This window comes from Akebia trifoliata, chromosome 6 (genome assembly GCF_017979445.1).
Source record: "Akebia trifoliata isolate Shusen 1 chromosome 6, ASM1797944v1, whole genome shotgun sequence".
NCBI classification, from domain to species: Eukaryota; Viridiplantae; Streptophyta; class Magnoliopsida; order Ranunculales; family Lardizabalaceae; genus Akebia; species Akebia trifoliata.
The window spans coordinates 22,337,243-22,360,368 of NC_141380.1; the positions used below are offsets into that span (position 1 = coordinate 22,337,243).

The 23,126-nt window shown below is 32.8% G+C and overlaps 1 pseudogene; it reads left to right on the forward strand.

Annotated features, from left to right (window-relative positions):
* Positions 1 to 6,809: 6,809 nt before the first annotated feature.
* On the forward strand, positions 6,810 to 9,649 carry LOC147400416 (uncharacterized; annotated as a pseudogene).
* The last annotated feature ends 13,477 nt before the right edge of the window (positions 9,650 to 23,126 follow it).

Below are 23,126 nucleotides of genomic sequence, written 5' to 3' on the forward strand. Positions count from 1 at the left end.
TTATTTTTTGTGACTTATTGAAAGAGTTTTGGGGCATATCAATAGTGTTTTTTCTAGGTTGAAAACATGAGGAATTCAAAAAAGAAATATTCGAAGCAATTTTGGAATTAATGGTGGTGCCGCCAGCAACGTTAAAACACCATAAAATCCACTTTTTCCCACTAGTTTTTCATTTTTCATAATTTAGCTTTTCAACCACTTCCTCCATTGTTCTCTCCCTCATTTTTCTCTTGCTCTCTCTTTCCTCTAGGTGTGATTTCTCCATTTCCTCCAGCATTTTCCCCATCGCTCATCTCTTCATCACCATGTTTTTCCTTTCCTTTCCTTTTTTTTTATCCATCTAATTGCTCATCGTTGTGATGACTAAACGGGAGTAACCTCCCCCCTTACGATGCTCCTCGCATTCGAAGAAGTCTAAAAATTTAGCTTCCTCTTCCTGTACCGCTCTACCACCTCCTCATTTGCCTTTACCGTCTCATATGATTGTTGTGGAGTCAGAGTCGAAATCAAACTTGGATGATAAGCACCCCGTGGATCGTGCAAGCTACATTTCTCGATGCACTTCATTCAAGAAGCGTTCCATCATTTGTGAGGTCAACGTCCAAGAATCCATCACTTACAAGTATGATGTGTTTAGTGTGGTTCATCACGCGAGTTGGGAAGAAATACTTTGATTTGGTCTCCAATTTGATATCAATTTTCACAATGTACAATCTAAACTATAGATTTACAAAAAATCTCAACAAATTGATATGATCAAATCATGAATTTGAAAAATACATCATATGAAATGATTACTAATTACGATTTGATTCTTAAAAAAATGCAAGAAATTAATGAAATAATCAATAATTGGAAAAACAACAACAATATCAAAGATCAAATGAATTTTCTATGAAAATTTCATATAACTAGAGGGTAGAAGGAAACGCATACTACTTCAGATTATTTTCGACAGTTGATCGGAGTTGATGATTACGTTTGGTTGATCACGAAAATTTTCCTTCGATGAAATACGGAATTCCTTGGGTCCACATGTTACCGTCAACGAGGTGAACGTCTTTTTTTCTTGCGAAAAAACTTGAATCGTCCTAAATAGTTATAGATCTAAGTTGTAAGATCAAGAAAAATAGGGTTTAGTTTTGTTTGGAGAAGAAGAAGAAAAATCAAATTTTTCTCTAGGGTTTGATATTTATACTCAAGTGGGGATGTAAGTGTCATTTCAGGAATTATTTTTTCCGAATACCGATTTGGACATTCTTATACAATATTTTTGGTGATTTTTCAATACGAAACTAACGGTGTGATCGGATTTTTCAAATGATGTCTCTAAGTTAATTTTTTACCTATTGGGTAAAAATTGACACGAAATTCAAGGATTCGATAATTTTTTCGCTCGACTCTTAATTAAAACGTGTTTACAGGCTAAAATGTGTTTTATGATATTTTTAAATCTATTGGTAAAGTTAGTTTATTTCAAATGTTTGAAATTAATAATCCATACTTTTAAAATCAACATCAAAAACTATAAATCTTTCCTCAAGATATGGATTAAAATTTTTAGGTCATTATATTGTTTTCAAATGAGTTTTGTAACTAGAACTCTATGGACAAATGTTTTAAAAATCAAACATTTTTCAAATTGGTTGAACGTGGCTCAGACCGTAGTTTAATTTAATCCAACCAATGTATGATTATTTAATTAATTAAAAAACTTAAACAATAGGTATACATCTTCTTTAACACTATAATGAGAGAAGGCTGAGTAGAAGTGGTTCCAAAAATAAAAATTTGAATCTCACAAATGCCCCCACCTTTACATTTAAATTTAATAGAATCAAAAGATCATTTTGGTCAAAAATCATGAAAATTGCAATCCTATAACCTTATAAACATGCTGATTAATTTTTAAAATTAGCAAAATACCCTTTTACTATATAATCTTCGATAATAATTTAAACTACAAATTTACCTTTATAATACATGTGCATTTGCACATGTCACCATCTAGTTTTTCATAAACCTCCTTTATTTACATTCATAAACCTCTTTTTTCCAATTTCTACGTTTCTTTAAATTTTCGAAGTCAACAACAAAGAGACAAATCAACTTAATTTCTGACCACTTTTCCTCCACCATTCGAATCCAACTCAATCTTCTACCTACCCATAGTTTCACAGTCCTTAATAAACTTTCTATAGTTAGTCTCTTTAGTATTAACTCTCTCAATTCGTTAAGCATCTCTCAACTTGCTCAAACAAAGTAAGAAGGATGGAAGCCACGGCCAAACCAAGCCTATTCGTTAAGCATCTCTCAACTTGCTCAAACAAAGTAAGAAGGATAGAAGCCACGGCCAAACCAAGCCTAAAATTTTCTTCTTACTTCTTCATCTTCTCCATTATTTCCTTCTTTTATTGCCCTTCTCTTTCATGACCAGAAGATCAGAAGCAGGCCCTCCTCCAGTTCAAAACTTTCTTCAACAATAAACCGATCAGTAATTCTTGCATGTACACACCACCTTTTCTCCTAGAATCATGGAATTCTAGTTCAAATTGTTGTCAATGGGACTTGGTCACGTGCAATTCTATCTTGTCTTCATGACCCATCATTGGTCTCAATCTCTACTCAGTAATACGTCTTGACTTTGTCGTGAACTCTGTTAAACAATCCAAAAAAACACATAAAGAAAAAGAAAAAGGCTACTATTTCATTGGTTCTACGTAATGCAATTGAATACAAAAAGATAATTCAACCTAAATACAAAGAGACTATATATAGGTTAAGTCAAAGGAAATTGAAAAGACTATTTTACCCTTAATAAACAATAAATCAAAAATATCCCTATATTTCTTAACATCTCCTATCAAACTCACGATGCGGTAGTTACAAGCATCGAGAGTTTGCCAACTAGAAAATGAAAACGGGAAATGGAATGCGACTTGGTAAAGAAATCTGCAAGCTGCAAAGAAGAAGAAACAAAGGGCAAAGTAATGGTGCCATGCTTGAGATGATGACGACTGAGGTGACAATCGATCTCAATGTGCTTAGTTCGTTAATGAAAAACTGAGTTGTGAGTAATCTGAATAGAACTCTGGTTGTCACAATACATAGGAGTGGGATGGGAAAGAGAAACTCCCATATCTGCAAGTAACCAACGTAATCAAACAATCTCTTTGATAGTAGATGCCATTGCACGGTATTCTGCTTCGGTTGAAGATTGAGAAACAATAGATTGTTTCTTGCTTTTCCACGAAATAAGAGAATCACCAAAAAAGATATAGAAACCAGTAACAGACTTGCGATCTGTGGGATTACTGCCATGATCAGCATCAGAGTATGCACGTAGCTCAAAGGAAGAGGTGGATGAAAGTAAAAGACTCTGAAAGATTGTACCCCGAAGATACCGCAAAATACGAAGAACAGCTGCCCAATGAACTGTAGTAGGAGAAGCAACAAACTGACTAACAACATGAACAACATATGCAATATCTGGATGAGTAATAGTGAGATATACCAAGCTCCCAACAATAGTACGGTATAAAGTAGGATCTGACAAAGGTAAACCATCAGAAAAGAAATACTTTGTGTTAATCTCAATGGGAGTATCAACAGTCTTATTATCCGTAAGTCTAGCCCGCTCAAGAATATCTGCAACATATTTCGACTGAGAAAGAAGATAATCTGTGGGTGAGCAAGCTACCTCAATACCCAAGAAATATCGTAGAGAACCCAAATCTTTTATTTCAAACTGTCTAGCTAACTCTGTCTTCAAAACTGAAATACCATCAATATCATCACCAGTAATAATCATGTCATCAACATATAAAGACAGAATGATACGACCTGCATCAGTGCACTTAACAAAAAAAGCAGAATCATGACTACTAGAAGTAAATCCAAGGGAAGAGATCACAACAGAAAATTTTTCAAACCAAGCACGAGGTGCTTGTTTGAGACCCTATAGTGCTTTCTTAAGCTTGCAAACAAACCCAAAATCATATGAAACACCAGGAGGGGCGCCATATAAACTTCTTCTTAAAGATCTCTATTCAAGAAGGCATTTTTAACATCAAGTTGAGAAATATGCCACTGACGAACCGAAGCTATTGTAATAAGAGTACGAATAGTAGTCATTTTTGCAACATGAGCAAATGTCTCCTCATAATCCATACCATACTGTTGAGAGTACCCTTTTGCTACCAACCTAGCTTTGTATCGCGCAATAGATCCATTATAATTAATCTTGATTTTATATACCTAACGACAACCAACAACACTCTTACCAAAAGGTAGAGGAACCAAATCCCAAGTACCTGTCTTATACAAAGTAGAAAGTTCCTCATCTATAGCTTGTTGGCAAAGAGGATCAATAATTGCCTTTTTATAGGAAGAGGTCTTAGAGAGACAATGAATAGAAGCTAAAAAGGAAGTAAAAGATGAAGAATAACAAGAATAAGCAAAATTTGGTAACTTTGTAGACTTATGAGTGCGTATGGATTGACGTAGGATCTACAATCTCAGACGGAGCTTGAGAGACCATAGGAGAAGAGGAAGCTTCAGGTGTACCGGAGAGCAAAGTGTAAGTACCAACAGAATGATCAATATAAATTGGTTGTAAAGATAACGGGGTAAGAACATGAGAAGGGGTATTTGAAGTACTAGGAATCTGAAATGACAAACTATCAGAATCCTCAGAAAAAAGATCTATACGAATAAGATCAGATTTAGTCAAACTATGAGTAGTGGATGGAATAGAAAAGTAAGGTATATGCTCGAGAAAAACAACATGATGAGATACATAAAGTTTCTGAGTTATTTGATCAAAACAACGATACCCCTTTTTACCTTCACCAAAACCAAGAAAAACACAAATAATAGATCGAGAGGACAATTTGCTGTGTTCTACATGAGGACGAATAACGAAACAAATACAACCAAAAACTCTAAAGAAAGAATAATCAGGTGCATACCCATACAACTTTTCGAAAGGAGAGAAATCTAAAATATGAGAAGATGAAATTGTATTAATCAAACTTACAGCAGTAAGAATAGCTACACCACAAAACATACTAGGAACAGAAGCAGACAATAAGAAAGAACGAGCAGTTTCAACAATGTGCCTATGTTATCTTTCAACAACACCATTTTGCTCAGGAGTATCTGTACATGAAGTTTGATCGATAGTTCCATCTAAGGCAAGGAACTCACAAAATTTATTAGAAGTATATTCCCCACCCAAATCACACTTAAAACATTTGATAATAGTAGAATGTTGAGTTTTGACAAGAGAACGAAAGGCTGTGTATATCTCAAAGAATTCAGAACGATGTTTCATTAAATAAATCCAACAAAACTGAGTATGATAATAAATAAAAGAAACATAATATCGATACCCTCCTTTTGTGGCAACAGGAGAAGGTCCCCATACATCAAAATAAATCAAATCAAATGGATAAGAAGAAATAGAAATACTTCGATTAAGAGGTAAAGCTAAAAATTTTGCCAGTTTACATCCACTACAATCAGAAATATCAGACGTTTGCAAATTTCCTAAAGCTCTTGTAGAAACCAAAAATCTTAAACGAGAAGACGAAACAGGACATAGGTGAGAATGCCATAAATAAAAACTAGAAAGAACTTAAACGAAAAGAAGACAAATCAATACTAATAGCAGCAGCAACTGGCACAACAAGAAAATGAAACATGACCTAGGTGAGAATGCCATAAATAAAAACTAGAAGAAGAAGAACTTAAACAAAAAGAAGACAAATCAACACTAGTAGCAGCAGCAACTAACACTTTTAACTCATCCAAAATATATAGTCCTCCCTTCCTACAGCCTGTCCCAGTCAGCTTCTGAGACTGCAGATCCTGCACACAACAAGATTTAATGTGAGTTTAGGAATATGATAAACATTAGGGAGAAACAAGTGAGGTGTGACAACAGAACCAACACCTGCTAAAGGCATAGGAGTGCCATCAACAGTCATGACAGGAATAGGAGTCGAAGGAGACACATAAGCAAAATATGAAAAATCTGGAGACATGTGATGTGAAGCACCAGAATCCTAGATCCATACAGAATGTGACATACCTTAAGAATTATGAGGCAACTGACCTACTGAAGAAGAAACAGACATAACTTGTGGTTGTAAGGAGAGAAACTTCTGAAATTGCTCAACCAGAGTACTAGGATCAGTAAAGGGATCTGATGAAACTACTGCTGCAGTATTAGACTGTGGTGGTTTATAACCTTGAGATGGTCTATGAGCATTAGATTGTGACTGGTTGCCAGGCTTCCAAGCTTGAAATTGCTGCTACGATTGATTTTACTGTCTCAACTTAGGACACTGAGCCTTCCAATATCCTTCATCGAAGGCAACTTGTGTGTAAGGCTTATTTTGATTATTAGAGAGGGACTTAGAAGGTACTGCTAACACAGAAGGACTAGAAGTAGAAAGAATTTCCTATTCAGAATAAGACTTAAGACGTATTTCTTCAGCCAATAACTCACTAACAATTGAGTCAACTGAAGGAAGTGGAGAATGATGCAAAATTGAACCTCTAAGTCCTTCAAAATCGCTGCGAAGGACCGTTAAAAACTGTACCAACCGTTGCTGCTCTCTACGAGCAATATAGGCACCACATGCCTTTAATTCTGTTGATTCTATAAGAGCCAATTGATCCCAAAGATCTGTCATAGCAGAATAAAATTCCTGAATACTCATGTTTTTTTGTTGAAGAGCTTGTATGTCATTCTCTAATTGATAATGCTTTGCAAAATTGGACTGAGTGAATAACCTTTGCAGATGGTCCCAAACCTCCTTTGTTGTCTCATACTTCGCCAATTGTATACTTATGGAATGCTCAACAGAATTGATAATCCAAGTAATAATTTTTGCATTGTTTGCTTCCTAGGTATCTATCAAAGCAGCGTAACCCTCATCGGTATCCCTAGGTTTCACAGAAGTTCTATTAACATATCCCTACATCTTTTTATCCTTAAGAAAATTTCTCATCACGTAACTCCAATACGAATAATTCTTTCCATCCAACCTCACACTCATAGACTGAAGCGAATCGTTTCTTTCAATAGCCATACTAAAAAAAAAAGATTACCAGATCGTAAAAGAAAGGAAAACCAAATACCAGATTGCAGAAACTGAACGAAAATCTTCTCGAAATCGTCTCTTTTCAGATTGTAGAAACTGAATGAAAACCCTAACGAAAACCCTCTTGAAATCGTCTCTTTTCAGATTGCAAAAAACTAAACGAAAACCCTCTCAAAATTAAACCTCGTTCCTGAACGCTCTGATACCATGTTAAACAATCCAAAAAAACACACAAAGAAAAAGAAAAAGGCTACTATTTCATTGATTTTACATAATGCAATTGAATTCAAAAAGATGATTTAACCTAAATATAAAGAGACTATATATAGGTTAAGTCAAAGGAAATTGCAAAGACTATTCTACCCTTAATAAACAATAAATAACCCTATATTTCTTACCAACTCAACTGTCATAGTGCCACTCTTTCGTATAAGAAGCTTGATGATTCTTGACATCTCTTTCAATTACATTAAAGGCAAAATTCCATCAAATGGGATTGCCAACTGGACCCAATTGATCCATCTTAACTTGAGAGAAAATCGATTCATTGGGTCCATTCCTTCTCAATTGTTTGGTCTAAGAAATATACAATTCCTTGATTTGAGTAGGAATTTGTTTGATGGGATTCTCAGTCCTGGTATGGGTGTTTTTCAGCACTTGAAAGTATTGAACTTGGATGAGAATTTTCTCAAAGGAAGGATTCCCATGGAGATCGGAAACCTCACCAAACTGCAGATGTTATCGCTTCGCCAAAATAAATTCTCTGGTGGGATTCCAATGTCGATTTTGCTATTAAAGGAGTTGGAAGTCTTGGACTTACGAAATAATTTTGTTTCATCCAAGATCCCAATCGAGATTGGAAGATTGTCTAACATTACAACTTTGGACTTAAGCATGAACAAGTTGAATGGTGGAATCCCTCGATCGATACAAAGGTTGCGCAAGTTGGAAATGTTTTAGCTCAATGATAACTTCCTCTCGGGTGAGATCCCATTGTGGTTTCTTGATTTCGAAGGGCTGAAGATTTTGAATCTTGGAGGAAACAACCTAACATGGAACAATATGGTGAATGTATCTCCCAAGTTTATGTTATCTTAGTTATATTTGAGATCTTGTCATGTTTCCGGACCCATTCTTCACTGGCTTTCCACTCAAAAGAATCTTGATTTCTTGGATCTAAGCAAGAATGAACTTGAAGGAATCTTCCCTCAATGGCTTGCTGAATTGAATCTTGGAAGCATCGTTTTATCAGATAACAAACTTTCTGGTTCTCTTCCACCTCGTCTTTTTCAATCTCCATATCTATCTGTTCTCGCTTTGTCGAGGAACAATTTCTCAGGAGAATTACCAAAAACCATTGGAGATACAGATTCAATTATGATACTTATGTTGGCTAGCAACAAATTTTCAGGCCCAATTCCAGAATCGATCTCTAAGATTTATCGTCTATTATTGTTGGACTTGTCAAGAAACCAATTTTCGGGAAACAAGTTCCCGAGCTTCAATCCAAAAACGTCGTTACTGGCTTACATCGATGTATCCCACAATAGATTGTCTGGTGATGTTCCCGTAAACTTTGGGGTAGCAGCAAGGATACTTGCATTAGGCCAAAATGAGTTCTCGGGTCCCTTGCCTCAGAATCTTACTAAGATGAGAGAACTCGAGCACCTTGATCTCCACAACAACTACATCACAGGTGAATTTCCAGAGTTTCTCTCCCGAATCTCCACTCTTCAAGTTCTCAATCTAAGGAACAATTCCCTCGAGGGTCCTATCCCCAGTGTTCTATCGAATATTAGTACACTTCGCATCCTCGATCTCTCTACAAACAACCTCACTGGGAAAATCCCTCCAGGACTTGGAAAGCTCATTGGAATGATTGAAACCCCAGAGATATTGTCAGCAACACCCGGTGTGTTTTCCTTCCTGATCGAGTTCAATGATTTGTTTGTGAATTGGAAGAAGTCGATGCAAGGTCTACCAAATCAAAACCTTGACATTTACTCTTTCTTAGACTTGTCAAGAAACAAATTGTCGGGCGAGATTCCCTCTTCATTGGGAGGTCTTAAAGGTTTGAAGTTACTCAACATTTCTTATAATGAACTGTCGGGTGAGATTCCTTCAAGTTTTGGTGGATTAGAGAATCTAGAGAGCTTGGACTTGTCTCATAACCATCTTTCAGGAGAATTGCCAGGAACGTTGGTAGATCTCAAAGAACTTGGTACATTAGATGTGAGCAACAATGAACTTGTGGGTCAGATTCCGGTGGGTGGTCAGATGGATGTCATGAATGATCCGAATTATTTTGCAAACAATAGTGGGTTATGCGGTATGCAAATTCGGGTGTCATGTTCAGTAACTTCGCCACCGCCGAAATTTTCACTTGGATCAGAAGATTTTGAGGAGAAATGGTTTTCGTGGAGAGAGCAGGGATCGGTTATCCAATTGGGTTCCTCTCGGCAGTGGTGGCCATTTACATTTCTGGGTATTTTAGCTTGGCAACAAGGAGGCATCGACGTAGCCCTCGAAGAAATTAACATGTTAGCAATAATCTTATATTTTGATCATGCTGGTTTTTCTTTTTTAGTGAGGATTTATAGTTAAAACTTAAATTTAATGGGATTGTAAGATATTTCGATAGGATGTTTGTTTTGTCTCTATTATATACGCAACGAGTTCCTTGAGTAATTCAAAAGTTGCGAAAGTTGCGACCTTAGTGCCAAATTTGTTTTTTCTTAAATTTCTAAAACCCTCCTCTATGTATCCATTCTTAATGATTTTCTAGTAATTAATAATAAATTTTTATAAAATATAATGAAGGAAAGTTGATTGAGATTATTTAACCATGGGCAACAATGGGCCATTTGCAATCCCAATTCAATTAGAAAGAACATACAAGTTAAAAGGTTTCAAATGAATGGAAGGATACCTTTAAATTAATAGATCTAGAAGTTGGCATGTGCAAATGCTCATGTACTTGAAGGGCGTATTTGTAATTTAAAATATATTTAAAGGGTGGTTTTAATATTACATATAGTAAAAAAATGAATATTTTTGTAATTTTTAAAACTAACAAACATAGTTTTAGGGACATGCAATTGCAATTTTTTTTAGACCAAAATGATTATATTAAATTTAAATGTTAAGGTGGTGGCATTTTGGGAATCCAAATTTTGGGTTTGAACCACTTCAAATCCAACTCCTCTCATTATAATAGTAAAGATATGTGGCTTTGGATAGATAGAGGAACAACAATAGTCATACTGTTAACTTCTTGGGTGGTGAATTTATCTTGATTTTTTGTTCCTATTAATTGACTTAGATAATCAAGGAGTATTGAAAGGAATTTTTATTTTACATATCCACCCCTTCTAGGTCTAGACACGGTGTAAAGTCCAGAATATCACCAAGATGGTGAAATCCATGTGGATTTTGACCAAAATCTGGACTTACAAAAAATTCTAACAAGCAACTTTCTATTTTTAGCTTGCTCATTAGTTTAATTTCCCTATTTCCTAAAATCAGACTATAGTTGATTTTCTCTAACTCTCTTTATAATCCCTTCTACTTTCAAAATATCCTTATTATCATAATGAGTAAAGGCAAAGTAGAAATAGAAGTGATTCGACACCAAAATTGAGATTCCAAAAATACACCCATTTTTACATTTAAATTTCATATAATCAAATGTCATTTTTGTCAAAAATGAAGAAAATTGCAATCCTCAATCCCTAAATCATCTTAGTTAGATTTCAAAATTACAAAAATATCATTTTTGTTATGTAATCTTCAAAATCACCCTTCAATCAATATTTTAAAAATACAAATAAATTCTTCAGATACATACATGTGCGTCTGCACATGCCACCTTCTTATTAAATATAATGTCATAAATGGGTCCACATGTGTGCCACGCGGACTGATCACATATTAGAAAAACACAATCAATGGGAGAATGGCAATTAAGTCATTTCACTTTCATTTATTTCTATAAATAAGACTGAGTGGAACAAAGAAGGGGCTCAATTCAAAGCCCGAGGACGTAATCCAAATTTTGGACGAAGCCAATGAATAAATTGTGCATTGTACTTTCTCTCTCTCTTTGTACATACAAAATGGTATGACCACATCGCCGAAGGCGGCATGACACATTCAAGTATCAGCCAAGGCACCATACGCCATGCTCATAAGAGCATTGAACGTCTAAGAAATATTGTAGACGTAATACTAGCATCAAATGATCATAAAATAGGGTTTAGGTGGTAGAGGGACTACCCTAAGTGCCACTTGCCACGCGACATGCGCAAAGACCTTACCATTGGGCTTCAACAACTAAAAAGTTCAGCTTCAATATCAAGACCGAGTCAACTTGTAAGGCAACCGAGTCAAGTCAACTAAGACATCTCTTAAGTTAATGTCTTTTAACTTTGAAGTGATGGATGGAAGGATTAAAGTCAAAAAGGCTGCAGTTCTTCCTACTAAATAATTCATAAACATTCCAAAGTGGGAAATGGAAACGCTGACATCATTACTGATATAGTGGTGGTTTTCTAGTTTTTCATAAATGCGGGTCCTCATCCCCAAAGCAGGCGTGTGAAACACTTTTACAAATCCTTGAGTAATTGAACCAACACCCCCAAAATAAGTTGGGGTTGATGGAGAATGAATTGGAACCATTCTCTTAGTTGTTAATTACAAGAATCCTCATAGAATTTATATAGAAAAGAATAGAAGCAAATCCTAACTAAAGAGGGAGTCAAATGAGGGTGATATTTCTGAAATAATGTCGCTCTAGCAAATCCCTAATAATGATAGAGTGGCACGGGCCAGAGTGGTTTTCCATTCTATGTGGCACATTTTTGTGGGAGATTAAACACATCGGACTGCATGGGATGAACAAAATAGTTTGGTTAGGAGTCCAATGTGTTCAAAACTCCTACCAAAACATGCCACATATAGGCACCGTTCCTATTCTATAAGAACGGGATACCTTCATCTTGAGTCTTAATGATATGCCTATGAACATTTATGTTTCCAATCCCATTATAAGTAAGAATCAATGAAAGACAATGGTTAGTGGAAGAATCAATTAGTGATGCCGTATGAATGGAAGGTTAGAAAGTTAGGTAAATGAGAGAAAGGTCTTGGTCCTACCTCGGCCCTCCAATGGCATTCAATCTATATCAAGAAGGTGAACTTTGTTACTAATTTTGTTCATTGAGAGAGGTTTCAGTTTTTCTTTGGACAATTCAGTTTTCATGTTTAATATATGGGTGACTTAGACATGTCCCTTATGTTTTGATCTATATTAGAGATAACTCTGTATGTTATCAAATTTATGACATATGCCCCTCATGACGACTTAAATCCCCTTGTCTTCAAGCTGTAGTAAAAAATCCTTAAGTTTTCTTCCCCGAACCAGTCATTGTAATTTCTTGGGTAAAATTATTTTATTTTCATCTTCAACCTTAAAATTGTATCTATTTCAACATTCAAACCGGAAGACAAGATAGGATTTTTGGAAAGTAGGAAAAACAACCTTTTTCTACAAAAGGTTAAGAGACTTAAGGTTAGAATAAAAATGGACTGAAGATAAAATCAATATATTAAAAATAATTCACCATAGAGGTTGAAGAGCTTGAAGATTGTAGACACCCGAATTATCTAAATCCATCAAATAAGTGAAGTCAATGCAGGATCAATGGACATTTTAGGGCTCTGTCCCTTCTAAAATTCCGTACGTAGATTTGGGTCCCATATGGTAGAGACATAGTCCAACTTCCACGTAGTGGATTGGATTGGACAGGCCATTATAAAGACACTTTGTCATAAAAAAGGGCTGATTTTGTAACTCAACCTGATAGGTAACTCAAAAACTCAGTTATGTGGCAGGTGCAAAAATCATTGATTTTTCCCTTAGTCTCGGGATACACTGCTGCACAAGTTTTATGTCGATGTGCAGCTGTGTATACCAAGGGAAAATATTTACAATTCTTGCAGGGTACACGTCAATTGAATTTTAAAGCTACCCTATCAGGTTGAGTTACAAAATCATTACACTAATAAAAATGTTCCCTTTCAGGCGCATGTCTGAACAAATCCAAGTTTATCATGATCTCACACATACCATTTTAGACTCCTTTACCTCTTCAAATAAATATCTTTGGGGTGTATTGACCACCTTAACCCCTTTATAACTTTATTCCCTAAAACACCACTTAGGTTGGTAAATTACCTCTTTGCCCCCACCCCAATTCTAAAATTGAAATATATCACAAGAATCTTAGTGAAGTTAATTAGATTTAAAACGTATAAACTCATAAAAATCTCTATAAAAAGATCTTAAAGTTAAATTATCACTTTAACCTCAGAATAATCTTATTTTCCAAGACACGTAAGGTGGTAAATTCCTACTAAGACATCCTGATTATGAATAAGGTTAATCTATTCTTACAATAAACTATTTAATTATCCAGTAAACTTTAGAATCTGTTAAAGAATTCCCTAGAAATCTTAAATGTAAATTATTACCTTAATCCTTGATAGTCTTGATATGCCAAGACATATTATGTGACAGGGTGTTGGATGGTGCATGCAGTCCAAGGTAGATTGGTCTCACCAAAGGCAGGGATACTCCGTTGGTGAAAAAAAATGGAATTATAAGAATAAAATAATACAAAAGAAAAATAAAAAGGAAGCCTTAGACTAATAATGAAAAAGAAAGAAAATAGAGTAGCTGACTCTCTATCCACAATAGACTAATAAGTAAAGCTTCCAACAATACAAATGAATTGTAAGCAGTAATTAAGAATTACTTTTACTTCTACTAACTGAAGATAAGACAAATAAGAAATGTCATTGAGGTTATTTAATATATGTTTATTTCCACTCCTTCCTACTATTAAGTTTCTTCTTCAATAATGTATCAACCATTTAATCCAGATTATCACATATTCAACCATTCATTCCATAGAGATCTTATAATATGTAGCAATGAATTGAAACAATTCACATCAAAATACATTTTTGATTTAAGTAACTATTAATGGATAAGAAAGAACTTATCAATTGAACCAAAAACTCTTCTTGATATACACAGCAACCCATACAAGAATTCTCACCATCGAATCTCACCTTTTTTAATAACTCATTGATGAGCGGGCAGTAGTTACTGCTCTCAAATTCTCATCCTCATCAACGTTTACAAAGATCTTATTGTTGCCATCATAGTTATTGTCTTCCACTATCTCCTTTTCATCATCGTAAACATCTAGTATCATTGTCATGAAAAAAACCTCAACAACCAAGGATAGAATCATGCGACCTACATTACAATCCATCTTAGTCATTGAACGTGTGAAAGAAGAGATTTATATTATCATTTCTTTTTTGATTTCTATGAAGATGGTCAATCCAGAAAGCATATCAGATGTGATCCACAAAGATATGAAATTAGATGTTAGGAGAATAGAATTCACTGAGTACATTTGTATGATAAGGGAACTTTTACCTCTTGAAGTATATTAAGAGTTCCATCCTCTGGGTTAGAAACGACAGAGTTCCTAATATCCTTCAAGAGGTAGAAATTTTCTCAATCATACAAACATACTTACTGAATTTTATGCTTCTAACAACTTGCTTCACATCACCGTGAATTATATCTGATATGCTTTGTAGAATGAACATCTTTATAGAATCAAAGAGAAAATGGTATTCTACATCTCTTCTTTCACATCCAGTGGCTGAGAAAAATTCTAATGTGGATCGTATGACTCTACCCATAGTTTTTGAGGTTTGATTAATGGAATTGATACAATATGATGATGATGATGATGAGGAGGTGGTGGATGAGGATGACATCGGTGATGGCGAGGATGAAAATGATAAGATCATTATGGACATTGACAATGATAAGGATTTGAGAAAAGTAACCCCTTCTTGATCATCAATTGGGTCATCTTAAAAGATGAGATTTGATGGTGAGAATTCTAGGATGGGTTTCAAGATATGTTTAGAAAAGTTTTTAATGCAATTGATGAGTTATTTCAAACATTGTTTGTTTTTTGATTTAAATAGTTTGCATCTACTTTAAGATTTTTATATTTCCAATATCTTCCACCCTCATTTGTCTCTCATGCTCACAAACTTGGAGACCCCATCTCAATTTGAGAATTCCTGTCTGGATAAAAAATGGTTAGAAATTAGAACCAAGTCAGAATTCAAATGAATTTCAAGTTGACTCGACACAGAGCTAATTATTTGAATCAACTCACTGACTCATCTTGATCTTAATTCAATTAAGTCATAAATTAACTGAGTTCGATTAAAATCTCGATAGACTTCTATTTTATAATAAATATTTGTTCTATTGAAAAAAAATTCAATTTTAGTCTATCTTAGACTGAAGAACCATGTAAAGACTAGATGAAGGTCCTCATTTTGGTAATGAAGACTTAAATGTTGGACAAAAGGCAGCTCAGCCCTCAAGATTTCATGGTTCAGATTAAGTTTGAAAAAACTTTAAAAAAAATATATTTTTTCTTGCAAAGTCTTGTCTTTCAAAATAGACGACCAAAGAATTCCTAAATTGAAAACATAAATCCAATAGTAAGAGTTCTTTTCTTTTACTCAAACTTGACCAAATGAACATTCGATTTGAGTACAGTTATAAAACATATACCACACACGTACACACACTTAGACAAAAAGAAAGAATGAGATAGAGAGAGTGAGAGAGAGAGAGAGAGAACCTGAGGGGTTATGCCAACATGAAATCTACTATCTCATAACTGATGAACAATCAAAATTATGAATATATCTCGACCCTAAAATAATACCAAAGAAATAATATAGATAAGGATTTTACATATTTGAAGAAGAAGAAAAAAATTCTTTTGCAATTCATTTTGTGGTAAAATGGTCTATTTTATATAGAAAAATTGATCTTAAAATATTACCAAATCTAAAGATATGTGAAAGATTTGGTAGTTAATGTTAAAAGATTTTATAAGTTATCAAATCTTTTTTGTAGTTATTCTTCTTTTAGTATACTCTACAAAAGAAATTATACCATGTAACCATTAGTAACATAACTTAAGAAGTTTAATAATTGAATTGTTAGAAATAAAGATCAACAAACAATTACAGACATTATGGCTCGATGCACATGTTGTGCGAACTAATGAAAATGAAGAAACAAATAATTAATAAATATTTACTCTATTTTCAACTAATCTAGGATATTGTTAATGTCTAATGAGAAAATCAAATGATACAATAGTAAATGAATATGCGATAGAATTATGTTATTGCGAAGTTTGAGAATCTAATGATGCATGATCAAGAGAAGTGAACTTCCAAAAGATATTGTTAAATCTAGCAGATGTGTGAAAGATTTGGTATTTAATGCGAAAATATTTTATTAATTATCAAAATTTTCTTGTAGTCATTCTTTTTTTGATATGTAGTATAGAAAAAATTATAGCACGTAACCAATAGCAACATAACTTAAGAAGTCCAATAATTCACTTGTCAGAAATCAAGATCATCAAATAGTTATGGAGCCGCCACATGTTACGTGAACTAATGAAAATGAAGCGACGAAAAATTAATAAATATTTACGCCATTTTAAACTAATTAATCTAGGAAATTATTAATTTCTGATGAGAAAATCAAACCTCATGATTGTAGATGAATATGTGGTATAATCATGACATGTCAATTATTACGAAGCTTGAGGATCTAATGATGCAAGATATAGAGAAGCGACCTTAAAAGAATATTGCTAAATCTAGCTGATATGTTAAAAATTTGATAGTTAATGCCAAAAGATTATATAAGTTGTCAAATGATTCTTGTAAATATCCTTTTCTAGTATACATTAGAGAAGAAATTATAGTACGTAACCAATAGTAACATAAATTAAGTAGTACAGTAATTCCATTATAAGAAATTAAGATCATCGAACAATTACGGGCATTGGCGGCTTGATGTTACAGTTGTGTGAGCTAATTAAAATGAAGTGATGAATAATTTATAAATATTTTCTCAATTTTAAAATGATTTAAAAAATTATTAATATTTAATGAGAAAATCAAATCTCACAGCCGTAGATGAATATGCGATAGATGCATGACATACTAATTATTGTGAAACTTGAGGATCTAATGATGCAAAATCAAGAGAAACGGATCTTTTTAAAAATATTGTTAAATTTAGCTGACGTGTGAAAGATTTGATAATTAATGCCAAAAGATTTTATAAGTTGTGAAGTCTCTTTTATAGTCATTCATTTTTAGTACATATTACAGAAGAAATTATAATGTGTAACCAATAGCAACATAACTTAAGAAGCTCAACAATTCAATTGTGAGAAATACAAATCATCTAACAATTATGGACATGACAACTCGATATCACATGGTGCGTAAACTAATGTAAATGAAATGACGAATAATTAATAAATATTTAATCTATTTTAAGCTTAGTTAGAAAATTATTATTATCTAATGAGAGAATCAAACCACACGATCATAAACGAATATGAGATAGAATAATAACGTGTCAATTGCTACGTAGTTTGAAGATTTAATGATGAAAGATCAAGAGAAGCGACCTTCCAAAATAGATCAAGTGAAAAGTCTTAAAGTGTACAATAAAAGCTTTATGTTGGAGCATGCATGTTGTGGGGATGAGCTCAGAAAAAAGAAAGATTTTAGCCTCCTATGTTGATGCTCATTATTATTGATTTGTTGAGTATAACTTTATTTCATAAACTAAGTTTAAATGCCATTTTTGACATTTGATATAGATCAAATCAAATGACTAAAATTTGGTGATTCACTGATTTATTAAAAAATGGTGCAGTTACAAAAGTGAATATCACGGCTCTTGTACGTCTAATGTCTGCTAGTTCATGTATGAGATTCTAGTTGGCTCAAAATCCAGAGATATTTCGAGACAGAAGAGAATTTAAAATCTTTTCTTGGATATATGAGATCAATACCCTAATCAAGCCCAATCCTTCGGGTTTCGAGGAAAATTGATGTTGCATAAATCACTATTCCATAACTTAAAATAACCTATTGGAACAAAAATACGATTCATTGGATTAAGTTCGACATTGATGAAATAGATAGTAGTGATCTTGCACCTAGTGGAACTGTTAGAAATTTAAATAGGAAAATGGTGATTTATTTCAAAATGATTGTTTTGGAAAAATATCAAGAAATAAAGCCGAATGTAGATAACTCATCAAAGGGTTGAAATTGTTTCGTACCAAATGTACTCTTGTGACAATTAAACCAAAAGTCATAACGTCTTAGCAAAGGTTTTAATGGTGAGAGATTTCTGTACATGACTCTGGATCATTGAATGGAGTTAGTTTGACACATTAAAGTCTATGAGGTGACCGACCAACATCAAGACAAATTGAAAGTAGGATATTTTGGATTATGGAAGTCATCCTTTTTTTTCTAAATTTTTGAATATATGTGATTGAAGAGTATGTTAGAAATTTGGTCTAAAATAAATTGATAAATTGAGTAAGAACCATAGAACCTAGGTTTAAGAAAGCAATATCTTGAATGTCAATTTTCATATCTTGAATGTCAATTTATATTCTATCCAATCAATTTCTCCAATATGTAAACAAAAGATAGTAGAAAGCTTATCGGTTATGAAGATAGAGGCATGTGCTTTGCTCATTTTCCTTTAATTCAGATTCACTCATGAGGAAGAAATTATTAAGAAATCATAATCACTTCCCAAGATCCAATGATCTATCTATCACTAATAGGCACTGCTAGGTGATGGATTTGCAAACTCTTTGATGATTTGCAATCCAATAAATAAATAATATTTATATGCCTAATAGAAGAAAATGTTACCAATAAGAAAAATCCGCAAAATACATCTCCAATCGATTTTTATAGATAAGAATAGAAAGATGAGATCAATTTTTCTATATTTTTTAAGAGAAGGTAACCTTTCCTTTATGCAATGGTTTTATGTAACATTTTAGGCATGATGTTCAAGAATGATTAATAACGTTGGTTTTTAAAAATGCTATGCATGTTCTATATTTACATTTATTTATTTAAACTCTATAAATATAATAACACTTAAATGCAAAACGTCATAATGTTTTAAAAAATGAACGAGGGAATAAAAAATATGAGGCAACAAAAAGCTCACCTAATTTTTCGAGGTTCATGTTCTCTTTTAACAAAAACAATGGATGAAGGTTCACCATTCGATTATTTATATTCTATCTCTTTCTCTTTCTTTCTTACTATTTAGATATCCTAGATACTCTTTATTTTTATTCTCTTTTTTTATCATTTTCAATAAGAAATTTGGGTGTTTTTGCTATAGGGTTTCTTTAAGATCGAACAACTAAAAGAAACCACCTTAGCATAGAGTAGAACAGAGCTCTAAATTTGGATGAACTTAGAGAGTGCCATTTTCCTAGGTAGATGAACCAAACTCTAGTTCCTCAAAATTCCTACATTCTTTCTCAAAAGTTGTCAAGCCTTGTGTAGAACCCCATTTTTGCAGTCGCCTAATTAATCAACTCGTCAACTCGATTGTAACGGTTCCCAATGATGGATGCTTATTCCAATGTATTATTTTGTTACCATATATGTTTTAGAAATCCGGATGATGTATCTCAAACTAACAAAACTGTAGAAACCACACTACACTATGAAAATATAACCCCAAAAACATAGAAATCATCATTTTTCAGACATAAAAGAAGCTTCACGATAAAAATCACTAAAAAATTATCAAATTACAAAAATACCCCTAACCTTAAAACATCCCTAGAGCCTACGTTACGCTTAGGAAAATCCATTCAAACACATAAAATAACAAATCGAAACCAAATAAATCATTTCGTCAATTTTCATAAATTCGACAAAATTACAAAAATAGCCCTCATAAAGGTCACGACCATTCCACATAAAAAATTTCATAAATGACACAAACCAATATTTACATTGAATTTATTACGAAAAATCAATTCTAAAACATCCCAGAACATCAAAAATCGACTTGAAACTCAAAAAGTCCTCTCCGAGGGCAAAACGATAATTTTACAATTTTTATAATTAAAATTTTAAAATTAATAAATAAAAAATTAAATAATTAAAGTGAAACATTAACAAAATTAATTAAAAATTTAAACAAAAAAAATCGATCAATTAGGCTCTCAGGCAAAATTGTTTTGGTTGCCAAGATATTTATTCATGGACCCCTCCATTTGGGGGTCCAAAGAATTAAAGATATAATAGAGGGGGGTTCTCCAAAAAATTAAAGTCAATCAAGTAAGACTAAAATTAAAATTAAAGTTAATCAAGTAAGACTAAAGTCAAAATAAAAGTAAATCAAGTAAGACTAAAGTCAAAAAATAAAAGTCAATCAAGTAAGACTAAAATCAAAATAAAAGTCAATCAAGTAAGACTCAAGTCAAAATCTTAAAGTCAATCAAGTGAGACTAAAAGTCAAAACCCTAATAGAATTTTAATTAAAATATAACTCTACCTAAAATAATTCTAATTAAAATATAACTTTATCTAAAACAATTATAATTAAACTCTAAAACTATATAAAAGAAACCTAATTAAACTCTAAAACTATCTAATAGAATTCTAATTAAACTCTAAAACTATCTAATGTAATTCTAATTAAAATATAACTCTACCTAAAACAATTCTAATTAAACATTAACTCTATCAAAACAAGCACTTAAAAAAATCTATAAATAGGGGTCCTTACAACCTATTTTCGTATCAAAAAATAAACTCTAGAAAAAATAGGTCAAAAAGCTCCCCTAGCCTCCCATAAACGTTAATTTTGAAGTCCCAACTCCTTACCTAACATCCATACCCCAACTTTAACTCAAAAAATACCTAGAAATCCTTCCAAAACATCCCACAAATCTATAAAAAATTAGAAAAATTCAAAAGGAGATACTTTATTTTGGAGATCCGAAACGAATCTGGTGACAAAACGAAATGAGGAGTGTTATACGAAGAACTATTCTACCAGATCTGAGGGAACAAGACCTGATAAGAATGCAAAATGTCATATTTTTCTCTTTTAATATTTAGTCCTTTATATATATTTAGTGTCTAAATATACTGATTATTCTTTTATTTTGATTTAGAATGTAAATGGAGGTGTTAAGTGCAAAACGTTAGGCGATTTTGGATAGTTTTGACATCACTTCGTAATTTGGGCATAACTCTCTCATCTAAACTCTGATTGAGATGATTTAAAATGCTGTGGAACGTTGAGAAAAATATATACAACTTTTGTGTTTTGATTGTTGAGAAATACTAGCTGTATCAAGGTCAAAATTGGACTTGAAGTTACTGCATGTACACTATTGACGCGAATTTGACATGGACTTTCGTGTTTTGAGTTTTGAGAGATAGTGGCTGTATCATGGTCAAAATCAGACTTGAAGTTGCTGCACGTACACTATTGACCCAAATTTGACATGAATTTGACACGGATTTGACGCGATTTATTTTCGAAAGTCTCCAAATTTGGTGCACGAAAATTCCAATTGAAAACACCACTTTTCTAATTATATTAGGACTTTATTTTATTTTTAATAATTTTTTCTTAATTAGTCAGATTTTAATATTGTTATTTTAGGATAAGATTTATAATATTTTTAGGAGAAGAGGATATCTCTTTGATCTCTCTTTCTCTCTATTATTTTATTTTAATCTTTTCTTTAGGAAAGAAGTGACTAAAACTTGGGGAACTAGCGGCCATAAGAAGAAGAGTTGCTGAATTTTTGTGAACTAGTTGTCAAAAAGAAGATAAATTTCTATCATAAGGAAGAGTTGCTGAAATTAACAAGTTGCGAAAATCACCACCTACACATCACAATCTTATTTGGTTGTATTAAAAAGTGTAACCCTTATGACTAGTCTTTTTATTTGTTTCAACCATGATTTTTATTAGATTAAAGATTGTTTTATTGGATTTTTATATTGAAATTTGTTAATTCAATGAGTTAATAACTTTTAGATTTGTTAATTGATGTTTTCGGATTGGTGAGATATAGACACATGAATTGGTGATCTTAATTATGTATGTCGAATTTTTAGTTCGGTTATGTTGAAAACTTTGATATTAATTGTCATTGAAACCATAGTTGTATCTCTAATCACCTAATTGATTTGGGTATGATTTAAAAGTGGTAAAAACTATGAACAATAGTTGTGATCTGAAAATTGCATGTTCTTTAGCCATGGACTTTTCCATAGGTTTGAGGAGTAGGTTATTGAATCATAATTCCTTTTAGTCTTAATGATTTGTTTAAGAAGTTGTAAGGATACACTGAGTATTAACTTGATTCCTTAATCAAAATAACTAGGTGATGGACTCTTCCAAAATCCTAGGGTTTATCTAAGAAGGAATTTATAAAATGCATGATCTCTTTAGGCTTGCACTTTGATTCAATTCGGATATGTAATTAAGGCATGAAATTCGTTGTCTATGTTGAAGCAATTTGATTAGTCATTTAATGAATTTGGTTTTTTGAATTGTGAGAGAAGATGATCAATTGTAAATATTTATTTCTTTAATTTTTATTTTTATTATTATTATTTTTTTAAATCCGAATCGCCACAATTGAAACTCCCTTAAAATTGTGTAATATGTTTGTTTCCAAATTGTTAATTAAACTAACTAAAATTTATTATGACTCTTTAGAATAGGAGTACCCGGAATCCCCGGCCAATAACGATACCTTACAAATCACTTTACTACAATCTTCTACAGGATTTATTGATTACTAAAAATATGGTCTATCAAATGGCCGTTACCGGGGATTGCAAAATCCCTATGTTTTGGTGTCATTTAACTTGTTAATATTCTATTTTACTTGTTAAGCTTGCATGTAATATATCTTATGTTACACTTATTAAAATTTTAGCATGAATCTTTCTTATCACTACGGCGATCACGTTGTGATGTTTTTAGGAAGGGAA